Source organism: Mirounga angustirostris, unplaced genomic scaffold, assembly GCF_029215605.1.
Source record: "Mirounga angustirostris isolate CCGP_5_RB_7025 unplaced genomic scaffold, mMirAng1.0.hap1 SCAF_1, whole genome shotgun sequence".
NCBI lineage: Eukaryota > Metazoa > Chordata > Mammalia > Carnivora > Phocidae > Mirounga > Mirounga angustirostris.
In genome coordinates, this window is record NW_026991709.1 from 209409997 (window position 1) to 209423016 (window position 13020).

General features: G+C 43.2%; 1 protein-coding gene across 1 annotated transcript in view; it reads left to right on the forward strand.

Annotated features, from left to right (window-relative positions):
• LOC123863069 (mucin-16-like) overlaps positions 1-13020 on the forward strand; it is a 74212-nt gene that overhangs the window by 7244 nt on the left and 53948 nt on the right.

The following is a 13020-nucleotide window of genomic DNA, read 5'->3' on the forward strand; positions in this document are numbered from 1 at the left end:
TGAGAATGATATTCGCTATGGGTTTTTCATAGATGGCTTTTATGATATTGAGGTATGTACCCTCTATGCCTATACTCTGAAGAGTTTTGATCAAGAAAGGATGCTGTACTTTGTCAAATGCTTTTTCTGCATCTATTAAGAGGATCATATGGCTCTTGTTCTTTTTTTTATTAATGTATTGTATCACATTGATTTGCGGATGTTGAACCAACCTTGCAGCCCAGGCATAAATCCCATTTGGTCGTGGTGAATAATCCTTTTAATGTACTGTTGGATCCTATTGGCTAGTATTTCAGTGAGAATTTTTGCAGCCATGTTCATCAAGGATATGGGTCTGTAATTCTCCTTTTTGATGGGGTCTTTGTCTGGTTTGGGGATCAAGGTAATGGTGGCCTCATAGAACGAGTCTGGAAGTTTTCCTTCCATTTCTATTTTTTGGAACAGTTTCAGAAGAATAGGTATTAATTCTTCTTTCACTGTTTGGTAGAATTCCCCTAAGAAGCCTTCTGGCCCTGGGCTTTTGTTTGTTGGGAGATTTTTGATGACTGCTTCAATTTCCTTAGTGGTTATAGGTCTGTTCAGATTTTCTAGTTCTTCCTGGTTCAGTTTTGGTAGTTGATACATCTCTAGGAATGCATCCATTTCTTCCGGGTTATCTAATTTGCTGGCATATAGTTGCTCATAATATGTTCTTATAATTGTTTGTATTTTTTTGGTGTTGGTTGTGATCTCTCCTCTTTCATTCATGATTTTATTTATTTGGGTCATTTCTCTTTTCTTTTTGATAAGTCTGGCCAGGGGTTTATCAATCTTGTTAATTCTTTCAAGGAACCAGCTCCTAGTTTCATTGATCTGTTCTACTGTTCCTTTGGTTTCTATTTCATTGATTTTGGCTCTGATCTTTATTATTTCTCTTCTCCTGCTGGGTTTAGGCTTTATTTGCTGTTCTTTCTCCAGCTCCTTTAGGTGTAGGGTTAGGTTGTGTATTTGGGACTTTCCTTGTTTCTTGAGAAAGGCTTGTATTGCTATATACTTTCCTCTTAGGACTGCCTTTGCTGTATCCCAAAGATTTTGAACAGTTGCGTTTTCATTTTCATTTGTTTCCATGAATTTTTCTAATTCTTCTTTAATTTCCTGGTTGACCCATTCATTCTTTAATAGGATGATCTTTAGCTTCCATGTATTTGAGTTCTTTCCGACTTTCCTCTTGTGATTGAGTTCTAGTTTCAAAGCATTGTGGTCTGAAAATATGCAGGGAATGATCCCAATCTTTTGGTACTGGTTGAGACCTGATTTGTGACCTAGGATGTGATCTATTCTGGAGAATGTTCCATGGGCACTAGAGAAGGATGTGTATTCTGTTGCTTTGGGATGGAATGTTCTGAATATATCTGTGAAGTCCATTTGGTCCAGTGTGTCATTTAAAGTCTTTATTTCCGGGCGCCTGAGTGGCTCAGTCGTTAAGCGTCTGCCTTTGGTTCAGGTCATGATCCCAGGGTCCTGGGATTAAGTCCCACATCGGGCTCCTTGCTCGGCAGGAAGCCTGCTTCTCCCTCTCCCACTCCCCCTGCTTGTGTTCCTGCTCTCACTATCTCTCTCTCTGTCAAATAAATAAATAAAATCTTTAAAAAAAATAAAAAATAAAGTCTTTATTTCCTTGTTGATCTTTTGCTTAGATGATCTGTCCATTTCAGTGAGGGGGGCGTTAAAGTCCCCCACTATAATTGTATTGTTGTCGATGTGTTCTTTGCTTTTGTTATTAATTGGCTTATATAATTGGCTGCTCCCATGTTAGGGGCATAGATATTTACAGTTGTTAGATCTTCCTGTTGGATAGACCCTTTAAGTAGGATATAGTGTCCTTCCTCATCTCTTATTACAGTCTTTGGTTTAAAATCTAATTTGTCTGATGTAAGGATTGCCACCCCAGCTTTCTTTTGGTGTCCGTTAGCATGATAAATTGTTTTCCATCCCCTCACTTTCAATCTGGGGGTGACTTTGGGTCTAAAATGAGTCTCTTGCAGACAGCATATCAATGGGTCTTGTTTTTTTTCCAATCTGATACCCTGTGTCTTTTGACTGGGGCATTTAGTCCATTTACATTCAGGGTAAATATTGAAAGATATGAATTTAATGCCATTGTATTGCCTGTAAGGTGACTGTTACTGTGTATTGTCTGTGTTCCTTTCTGGCCTATGTTACTTTTAGGCTCTCTCTTTGCTTAGAGGACCCCTTTCAATATTTCTTGTAGGGCTGGTTTCGTGTTTGCAAATTCCATTAGTTTTTGTTTGTCCTTGGAAGCTTTTATCTCTCCTTCTATTTTCAATGACAGCCTAGCTGGATATAGTATTCTTGGCTGCATATTTTTCTCATTTAGTGCTCTGAATATATCCTGCCAGTCCTTTCTGGCCTGCCAGGTCTCTGTGGTTAGGTCTGTTGCCAATCTAATGTTTGTACCATTGTAGGTTACAGATCTCTTGTCCCGAGCTGCTTTCAGGATTTTCTCTTCATCTCTGAGACTCGTAAGTTTTACTATTAGATGTCGGGGTGTTGACCTATTTTTATTGATTTTGAGGGGGGTTCTCTGTGCCTCCTGGATTTTGATGCCTGTTTCCTTCCCCAAATTAGGGAAGTTCTCTGCTATAATTTGCTCCAATATACCTTTTGCCCCTCTGTCTCTTTCTTTGTCTTCGGGATCCCAATTATTCTAATATTGTTTCGTCTTATGGTATCATTTATCTCTCAAATTCTGCCCTCGTGATCCAGTAGTTGTTTATCTCTCATTCTCTCAGCTTCTTTATTTTCCATCATTTGGTCTTCTGTATCACTGACTCTCTCTTCTGCCTCATTTATCCTAGCAGTGAGAGCCTCCCTTTTTGATTGCACCTCATTAATAGCTTTTTGATTTTGACTTGGTTAGATTTTCATTCTTTTATTTCTCCAGAAAGGGTTTCTCTAATATCGTCCATGCTTTTTTCAAGCCCATCTAGTATCTTTAAAATCGTCATTCTGAACTCTAGTTCTGACATTTTACTAATGTCCATATTGATTAGGTCCCTGGCAGTTGGTACTGCCTCTTGTTCATTTTTTTTAGGTGATTTTTTCTGTCTTGTCATTTTGTCTAGAGGAGAATAGATGAATGAGAGAACAAAATGCTAACAGGGTAACGATGACCCCAGAAAAATATACACTAAACAAATCAGAAGAGACCTGAAACTGGGGGAAAAGAAAGGGAAAGAAAGAAAAAAGAAAAAAAAAAGATAAAAAGAAACAAACAAAAAACAGAATATGATCAAATATGATCAGACTGGTACAGAGATCAGTGCCACACACTAGATTTGGGGCGTATTTTGGTCAGTTAGAAGAAAGTGCCTCCCAAAATTTTAAAGAAAGAAAAACTTATATATGTACAAAAGTAAGGGCAAATATGATGAAGGGATGGAATATGACTGTAAAGGTGAAAATTATAAAAGATTTTATAAAAGGAATTGATAAGATAAGAAATTGGTTGTAAAAAGAAAGAAGAGGATTTAAAAAAAAAAAAGGGAGAGAATGTGATCAGGCAGGAGACTAGAACAAAGCCATACACTAGAGATTTCGGGTTTATTTTGGTCAGTTAGAAGAAACTGTATCCCAAAATTTTAAAGAGAGAACAACTTATATTTATATATATATATACCAAAAATAAGGTTAACTACAATGAAGGGATAGACTATGGCTCTAAAAATGAAAAATAAAAAAGATTTTTTTAAAAAGGGATTGATAAGATGTTGGTTGAAAAAGGGAAAAAGAAAAATAAAAAAAAAGAAAATGAAAGTTAAAAAAAATTAACTTTGAAAGACTAAAGAATCATGGTAAAAAAGCCATGGATTCTGTGTGCAGTATTCCCCCTAGCGCTGGAGTTCTGCCGTTCTCATTGATGGGTAAACTTGGTCTTGGCTGGCTGTTCTCGCTGATCTTCTGGGGAGGGGCCTGTTGCCGTGGTTTCCAAATGTCTCTGCCGGAGGCGGAAGTGCCCCGCCCTTGCCCCCTCCCGGCTAAGTCATCTGCTCGCGTTTGCTCTCCGGGGCTTTTGTTCCCTGCGAGCTTTCCGTACAGCTTTGGAGGCAGAGAGTGAAGATGGCGGCCTCCCAATCTCCGCCCCAGAGGAGCCGAGAACTCGGGGCCCCGCTCCTCAGTGAGCCCCCAGAGAAAAGCCGTCAGTCACTTCTGGCTCCCCGGTCTCCGGCCGCACTCCGTGCTCGCCCGGCCTGTGACCGCGCGTTTCTATCTCTGGCACCCGACCCCGGGTGGAGTCTCCAAACCCAGCAGATCCCTGCGGTGCACTCCCGCGCGGCTCCTCCCGGGGGAGGAAGGGGAGTCTCCCCGGATCTGCCGCTTGTGGGGTCCCTGCTGGAGGAGCAGGGGCCCGCCTGGGCCGCGGATCACGGTTTATGGCCACCCCAAGCTGAGAGCCCGCGCCTGGGCTCTGCCTCTGCAGCCGGCTTCCCTGCTCCGATACCTGGGAGCTCTGCCGCCCTCAGGCACCCCCGGTCTTTCTGTGACCCCGAGGGTCCTGAGACCACACTGTCCCGGAGGGTTCCACCCCCCGCTTAGCCACCGGAGTGACGTCCCTCAGCGGAGCAGACTTTTAAAAGTTCCGATTTTGTGCTCCGCGGCTCCATCACTTGCCAGAAGCGGCCGACGGAGGCCCCTCCCCCGCCGTCTATCCTCCCGAATATCGCCTCGGATTCACTTCTCCGCACGTCCTACCTTCCAGAAAGTGGTCGCTTTTCTGCTGAGAGAGTTGTTGCTATTCTTTTCTTCGATCTCCTGTTGAGTTTGTAGGTGTTCAGAATGGTTTGATCCCTATCCAGCTGAATTCTTGGGACCAGACGAAATGTAGGTCTCCTACTCCTCCGCCATCTTGCTCCTCTGATCTAATTCTGCTCTTCGTTTTTCTGGCAGTGATCCCTTCCACAAACTTACTTTCCTTAGATTCCTTCATAGTATCTGTTAGTAAACTTCCTTTCCCATTCCTGTGACCTCACTTCTCATTTTTGTCCCTGTAAAGTTCAGTTTTTTCCGTTTTAGTCTTGTAACCCAAAATCATTTTACCTCCACATTGAAACACTGGCCACGTTTGATGTTACTTCAGATAAATAGAGTATGAATATTTTTTCACATATATACTTGTAAGTAATGTGCAGAATAGCCTTTGTAGATATGAAGCACCTTCCTCTGTCCCCATTCACTGTGACCCATGCAGAGCCTCTTAACCAATGGATACTTCTTGTTCCATTGAGGAGACCACTATTTTCACTTCAATACCTGTCTTCTTTGACCCTAGAACATTGAGACAGGGCCACTTTCACATCTCTCTTCTAGACTTCAGGAAACATTCATATCCCTGGACTCTAGTTCAGCTACTCCCACAAGCCCACCTTTATCTCCTCTGTCCACTCATGTTTTGAAATATTCCAAGACTGATATCACCTCTTCTGTGAAAATACGAGTTTCAGACCAGCCTTTGTCTTGGTAGTGTGCTGAAATTTCAGTGGAAATCTCTCTCTCACTCTTATCCCTTTTTCTTTTGCAGGGTCAGCTAGTGTAACCTCCTTCCCAGAATCCAAGGTTTCCGTGTCTGTATCAGAAAGTACTCCTTACCTGGGTACAGTAATGCTGTCTTCAGCTGAGACCATTTCAATTGACACATTGGTGCCTTCTCTGTCTACAGTTATATCTGGAGTTCCAGGTGACAGCTCAGCCACCTTCTCAGCCAGTTCATTTCTGAGAACAGAACGAGGCCCTGGAGATGCTATGTCCACCATTGCAGAGAGTCTACCTTCATCAGCTTCAATAACATTCCCCTCTTCGCCCTTCACTACTGCTTACTCTTCAACCAGTCCAGCCCCCCATGAAATTACTTCCTCACTGGTTACCCAACGTATGGTGGGCACCAACACTGGGGCAGAGAGGAGCACTGCTGAAGGACCCTTGGGTGTGGTCAGTACTTTGGAGACATGGACTGAGCCAGTCAGGACATCTTTATCAACCATTGTGGATACCAGAATGACAGAACATATTCACTTGGGAACAGTGACAAGTTCTTCTCAACTTCCTCCACAATCAACACAGTTGACAAGTAGGGTCCCACAGCTCCTATACTCCCATTATTAGTGACTCATAGGAAATGACTGTTTTCCTGAGAGGCATAAAGGAGTTAATTAGGAGTTTATTACTGCACAGAAACTCTTTTAGCAAACATTTGTTGATCTATCCTCAGTTCTAGGCATTAGACTTGGCATTGGGGAAACTAAGATAAATAAGTAAGTAGATGATTCCAGTACCATGATAGATGTTTTAACATTACTATGATTATGCTGATGATAATGCTAATGACGACAGACTTTTTCTGGGGCACTTATTCTCTGTCAAGTGCTGTTCTATTAAGTTATTTAATCCGTATTGAAACACAATTTGAAGAAAGGATGATTATAAGCCCATTTTACAGATTAGTAAACTGAGAAATAGAGGGTTGAGTAATTTACTCAAGTTTTAAAGCTAATAAGTGGTAAGAATTCAGAGTATGTGGCACTAGGAATCTATGCTCTTAGTTATTAGGCTAAGTAGGAGTGGTCAGAGAGGGAGGATAAAAAGTAAGAGATTCTGGCATCGCAGAAGCCATAGGAGGGGAGAGTTTTAGGAAGGAAAATGGTCAGTTCTGTCAAATGCTACTAATAGTCAAATTGAAGTGGGGTGAGTCCTTTGACAACATGTGGGCCCTCAGGGACTCTAATGAAGGGAGTGTTGTAAGTTGCAAAGAACTAGAACAACAGCCTAATTACACATAGATACAGAGGAGATATCCCCCTTTGAAATGAGTGTGTTTTTATATTGAGGACAGAGTCAAAAGCAAGGGAAAAGTGAAAGAAAAAGGTGAGCAAAGTAAAATGATGGAATAAAGTACCTATGGGATGTGGGAAGGACCGGGGGCCTAGGAGGAGGCATACCACCTCCAAGAGATCCATAGATGAGGGAAGGAACCTCTTGGGGATTCCATTCCTCTGAAAAGTTGAACTTGCCCCCACCTTTTGTTTGGGAGACAAGTACAAAGAAGTCCTCTAACTACCTTAGCACCTGCTTTGCTAGCCATTATCTATAGGAAGATGACTTGGTTACCTCTCAATTCACAATAAAATTAAACACATTGATAGGTGTTGACCCATGTCTTAAAATGTGGCTCAGTAGTTGAGTCATGGGTGCTCAGTAAGCAAGTGATGAGTGGGATGGTAAAAAGGTAGAAGAGTGGTTGGATGGATGGAGGGATAAAAGGAAGAATGGAAAAACAGATAAATGAAAGAAGAGAGGGTAAATGTGTAGAAGGGAGGATGGATGTAGAGAAAGGAGGAAAGAAGGAAGGATGGATGGGTAGATATAGGGATGGATGGAAGGAAAGATGGAGAGATCTACAGGTGGATGAGTGGGTCAATGGACAAGGGTGGCCATTCATGGCACATAGCCCTGGCTCAAGTCCATACAGGTGAACTTGAAAAGAATTGAGTTGTATAGTCAATTAAGTGGATCCATTTAGACAGTATTCTCCTTCTGGGTGAGATGAATTAACCCAGGCTTCTTCTCCACCCTCACCTGCAGGGACTGATGGCATCGTGGAGCGCATCACAAAGATACCCAATGAAGCAGCCCATGGAGGAGCCACAGGACCAGTCCATGTCCCTGTGGCACCCACATCATCTGCTAGTCCTAGAGGTAGGTTCAACTTTGCTTACTTCCCAGTGATCTCACTTGAGGTCTTATTTCCTCTTCCAGAGAGATAAAATGCTTGTTTCTTTAGAGGAAGAATGTGGGGTGGCCATGGGCTTCCCTGTCTTAGCTGGATCTTTGTCTAATGGTTACCAGACAGATGTTACCACTTTTCTTTTCCTCATAACATGCATAGTGAGTTTAGTTCAAAGTTAGATATGTCATTTCCACAAATATGACCCAGTTTAACTTAACTCTGAAAATGCTTATTAATCGCTTTCTCTGTTAGAGACTGCTATAAGCAGAGGATGCGCAGATGAAAATACTTGGGCACTGTATCCATGAAGCTCTCAGACCAGCAGGGAAGCAACAAAGGAACTGAATAACTATGATGGAACTTTAAACATATGCAATGAAGATGTATTTGAACTATAGAAGGAAGGCTTAATGAGGAAGATAATATTTGAATTGGGTTTGAAAAGATGACTAGGGATTTACCAGAAAGACAAAGGGAGTTGATGAAGATATTCTGGATAGAGAGAACAGCCACATGCAAAGGCACAGAGAGCAGTAAAACTGGAAATATTTGGGAGATACAAATAATTCGCCTTTGCTGAAGTATGAGGTAGAAGGATGGGGTGGTAGGAAATGATATTGGAGACACGGGCAGAAAACAACATTCAGGAAACCTCCTAAGGCTTGGTAATGCTTGGATACCCTTTAACAAAAGGACAAAGAATTTTGAGTCAAAAAAAAAAAAAAAGTTTGGCAAACATGTTCCTTCCTAAAGAATCATAACATGCATAAGCATATTAAAGACTCTGAGAAATCCTACTGTAAAGAAATTTGTTTAGCTTTATTCAACCTAGAGTTTTACACAATTACTTAACTGCAATAATCTCTCTCTAAATGGCGCCTGCTAACATTTCTCAGTGTGATTGTTCTGCCTGAGAGTTTAAGAGGTGCAGGTGTATATAGCAAGGGATTCTCCTCACTGTGTGGTTAAAAGGTAAAGTTCCCCATACCCATTAATTTATTCCCAATATTTTTGGAGCCCAGACTATTATACATTTTGGAGGCTTTCTGCAAGATGCAGGCTTTAGACAGATTTACCCCTACCCCACAATCAGGTGATAAGTCTTATTCTGTTAAGGATATGGGGCAAATTGTTTGTCTCAGGTGGGGGATGGTCCCAGGAAGCACTGGAGAAGACAAGGAAAAGAACTCAATGCAAATTTCGTTCATGACCAAGCCCCAGCTGTGAGCAACAGTGTCGGTCCCACTGGGAAGCTCTGGGAGACAGCATAGAACACCTCAGTGTGGGCACTTGGGTGGCTCAGTTGGTTAAGCATCTGCCTTCAGCTCAGGTCATGATCTCAGGGTCCTGGAATCAAGCCTCGCATTGGACTCTGCTCAGCGGGGAGTCTGCTTCTTCCTCTAACTCTCCCTCTGTGCGGGCTGTCTCTCTCAAATAAATAAATAAAATATTTTTAAAAAATTTTAAAAAAGAGAACACCTCAGTGTTGTCCTATCTGAGGAATTAAGTAGATGGGGGCATTTGTTGTCCAACTCTCTTCTATCATTGGCTGTAGGATGCCTGATCCTGGGGTAATAACCCTCAACATTTCCAGCCTATCCCCTGCCCCCGCCACAGGGTAAGTGAAAGCCCTTAGGTGTGGAGTCACAGGGGCTGCGTCGGGACCCCATTGGGGTCACTATTTGGGATATAAGTAGGGCATTGACAGGATTGGCTACATCAGTTCACCAGGAAATGAATCACTGGGTTTCAGGTAGCGACCAGTATTTAGATGGCAAAGTTTATGAGGAAGAGCTAACAGTATTCATTGACTCCTTTCAACACACAGCAGGGTTTCTCAGCCTCAGCCCTATCAGGCAAATAATTACTTGTGGGCTGTCCTGTGCACTGTAGGATATTTAATATCATCCTTGGCCTCTACTCACTAGATTCCAGTAGCACTCTACACATACACACAGTTGTGATGAACAAAAATGTCTCCCGACATTGCCAAGTATCCACTGGGAGCAAAATCACCCTGGGTTGAGAACCTGAACTAAGAAACTTTTGTTTAACCTTCTGTCCAGACGGACATTTTCTCCTTACATCCTTCTCTTTTCATCCTGACCCCCACAGAATCCTGAAATTCAGTTAGGGAATGATATACTACCGTGCTGGAGAGCATTGGTTTAGCATTAGGCCAAATGATGTTCAGATTTCCACACTAGCAGTCAGTAGCTGTGTGACCTTGGCAGATGATGATCTCGGAGTTTCTGTCTTTCTCTTTTATGAAACCACAAGAATAATATGATGTACACTCAATGTTCTGGTGAGGATCAAAGAGACAAATCATGCTTGGTGCTTACAAATGTCCCTCCTCCTCCTCTGCCCCCTCTTCATCGTCTTTGCCAAACACACATAAAGCATTTTGGTATGTCCACTCTCAGAAATGTGGGGGTTTTGGATAATCTTAGCAAAAGAGGGACATCGCTCCCCCATCAGAGTCTAAATCCCCTTTATTTTATCCCTGAATCAAGTGCCAGTGGGCTTTGTGGTCTTTTTTTTTAAATTTAATTTAATTTTATTATGTTATGTTAGTCACCATACAATACATCATTAGTTTTTGATGTAGGCTTTGTGGTCTTTATAGAGAAGCCTCCTGGTGGTTCTCCCTCCCTCCTGGGGACCATTTTTCAAATACATATTTTACAGGGTAATGTGTTTTATTTACCATTTTTTGAAGCCCCAGCCAGTAGCTGCTGTCTCAGCCAATGCGACTTAACTCATCTTCAGAGTCTGAATTCTGGTCACCTTGGCCAGCTTCAGGACTGGTCTAGCGTGGTTCCTGGCAAATCCGACTCAGCAAACACTTATTTTGTAGTGGAAATACAAAAAGTAGTAGTAGTAGAAACAGTAGGAATAACTCCAGTAATAGTAGGTAAAAGTAGCGGTAGTAACAGTGGTAGTAACAATGCTACTGGGTGGTGATAGCGGCAGCGGCGGTGATGGTAGGCAGTAACAGTGGTAGTAACAATGCTACTGGGTGGTGATAGCGGCAGCGGCGGTGATGGTAGGCAGTAACAGTGGTAGTAACAATGCTACTGGGTGGTGATAGCGGCAGCGGCGGTGATGGTAGGCAGTAACAGTGGTAGTAACAATGCTACTGGGTGGTGATAGCGGCAGCGGCGGTGATGGTAGGCAGTAACAGTGGTAGTAACAATGCTACTGGGTGGTGATAGCGGCAGCGGCGGTGATGGTAGGCAGTAACAGTGGTAGTAACAATGCTACTGGGTGGTGATAGCGGCAACGGCGGTCATGGTAGGCAGTAACAGTGGTAGTAACAATGCTACTGGGTGGTGATAGCGGCAGCGGCGGTGATGGTAGGCAGTAACAGTGGTAGTAACAATGCTACTGGGTGGTGATAGCGGCAGCGGCGGTGATGGTAGGCAGTAACAGTGGTAGTAACAATGCTACTGGGTGGTGATAGCGGCAGCGGCGGTGATGGTAGGCAGTAACAGTGGTAGTAACAATGCTACTGGGTGGTGATAGCGGCAGCGGCGGTGATGGTAGGTAGTAACAGTGGTAGTAACAATGCTACTAGGTGGTGATAGCAGCAGCGGTAATGGTAGGTAGTAACAGTAGTATTAATGCTACTAGGTGGTGATAGCAGCAACAGCGGTCATGGTAGGTAGTAACAGTAGTAGTAACAATGCTACTGGGTGGTGATAGCGGCAACGGCGGTGATGGTAGGTAGTAACAGTAGTAGTAACAATGCTACTGGGTGGTGATAGCGGCAACGGCGGTAATGGTAGGCAGTAACAGTGGTAGTAACAATGCTACTAGGTGGTGATAGCGGCAACGGCAGTCATGGTAGGTAGTAACAGTGGTAGTAACAATGCTACTGGGTGGTGATAGCGGCAGCGGCGGTGATGGTAGGTAGTAACAGTGGTAGTAACAATGCTACTAGGTGGTGATAGCAGCAGCGGTAATGGTAGGTAGTAACAGTAGTATTAATGCTACTAGGTGGTGATAGCAGCAACAGCGGTCATGGTAGGTAGTAACAGTAGTAGTAACAATGCTACTGGGTGGTGATAGCAGCAACGGCGGTCATGGTAGGTAGTAACAGTAGTAGTAACAATGCTACTAGGTGGTGATAGCGGCAGCGGCGGTGATGGTAGGTAGTAACAGTGATAGTAACAATGCTACTGGGTGGTGATAGCGGCAGCGGCGGTGATGGTAGGTAGTAACAGTGGTAGTAACAATGCTACTAGGTGGTGATAGCAGCAGCGGTCATGGTAGGTAGTAACAGTAGTATTAATGCTACTAGGTGGTGATAGCAGCAACAGCGGTCATGATAGGTAGTAACAGTAGTAGTAACAATGCTACTGGGTGGTGATAGCAGCAACAGCGGTCATGGTAGTTAGTAACAGTAGTAGTAACAATGCTACTGGGTGGTGATAGCAGCAACAGCGGTCATGGTAGGTAGTAACAGTAGTAGTAACAATGCTACTAGGTGGTGATAGCAGCAGCAGCGGTAATGGTAGGTAGTAACAGTAGTATTAATGCTACTAGGTGGTGATAGCAGCAACGGCGGTCATGGTAGGTAGTAACAGTAGTATTAATGCTACTAGGTGGTGATAGCAGCAACGGCGGTAATGGTAGGTAGTAACAGTAGTATTAATGCTACTAGGTGGTGATAGCAGCAACGGCAGTAATGGTAGGTAGTAACAGTAGTATTAATGCTACTAGGTGGTGATAGCAGCAACGGCGGTAATGGTAGGTAGTAACAGTAGTATTAATGCTACTAGGTGGTGATAGCAGCAACGGCGGTAATGGTAGGTAGTAACAGTAGTAGTAACAATGCTACTAGGTGGTGATAGCAGCAGCAGCGGTAATGGTAGGTAGTAACAGTAGTAGTAACAATGCTACTAGGTGGTGATAGCAGCAGCGGCGGTAATGGTAGGTAGTAACAGTAGTATTAATGCTACTAGGCGGTGATAGCAGTAACAGCAGTAATGGTAGTAACAGCAGGTAGTAGTAGAAATAGCAGTGGTAGTATTGTGAGCCAGGAGGCACCGGGCTGGGTGCATTTTTATCAGCATTCTGAGATGGCCACTGTACTTACACCTACTTCACAGGTGAAAATATGGAAATCTAGCAAGGTTTGGTAACACATCCAGTTAGTGGAGGAGCCAGAATCTAAATGCAGGAATACCTTCTTCCAGAGCCCAAGGTCTTTTTTTTTTTTTTTTTAAGATTTT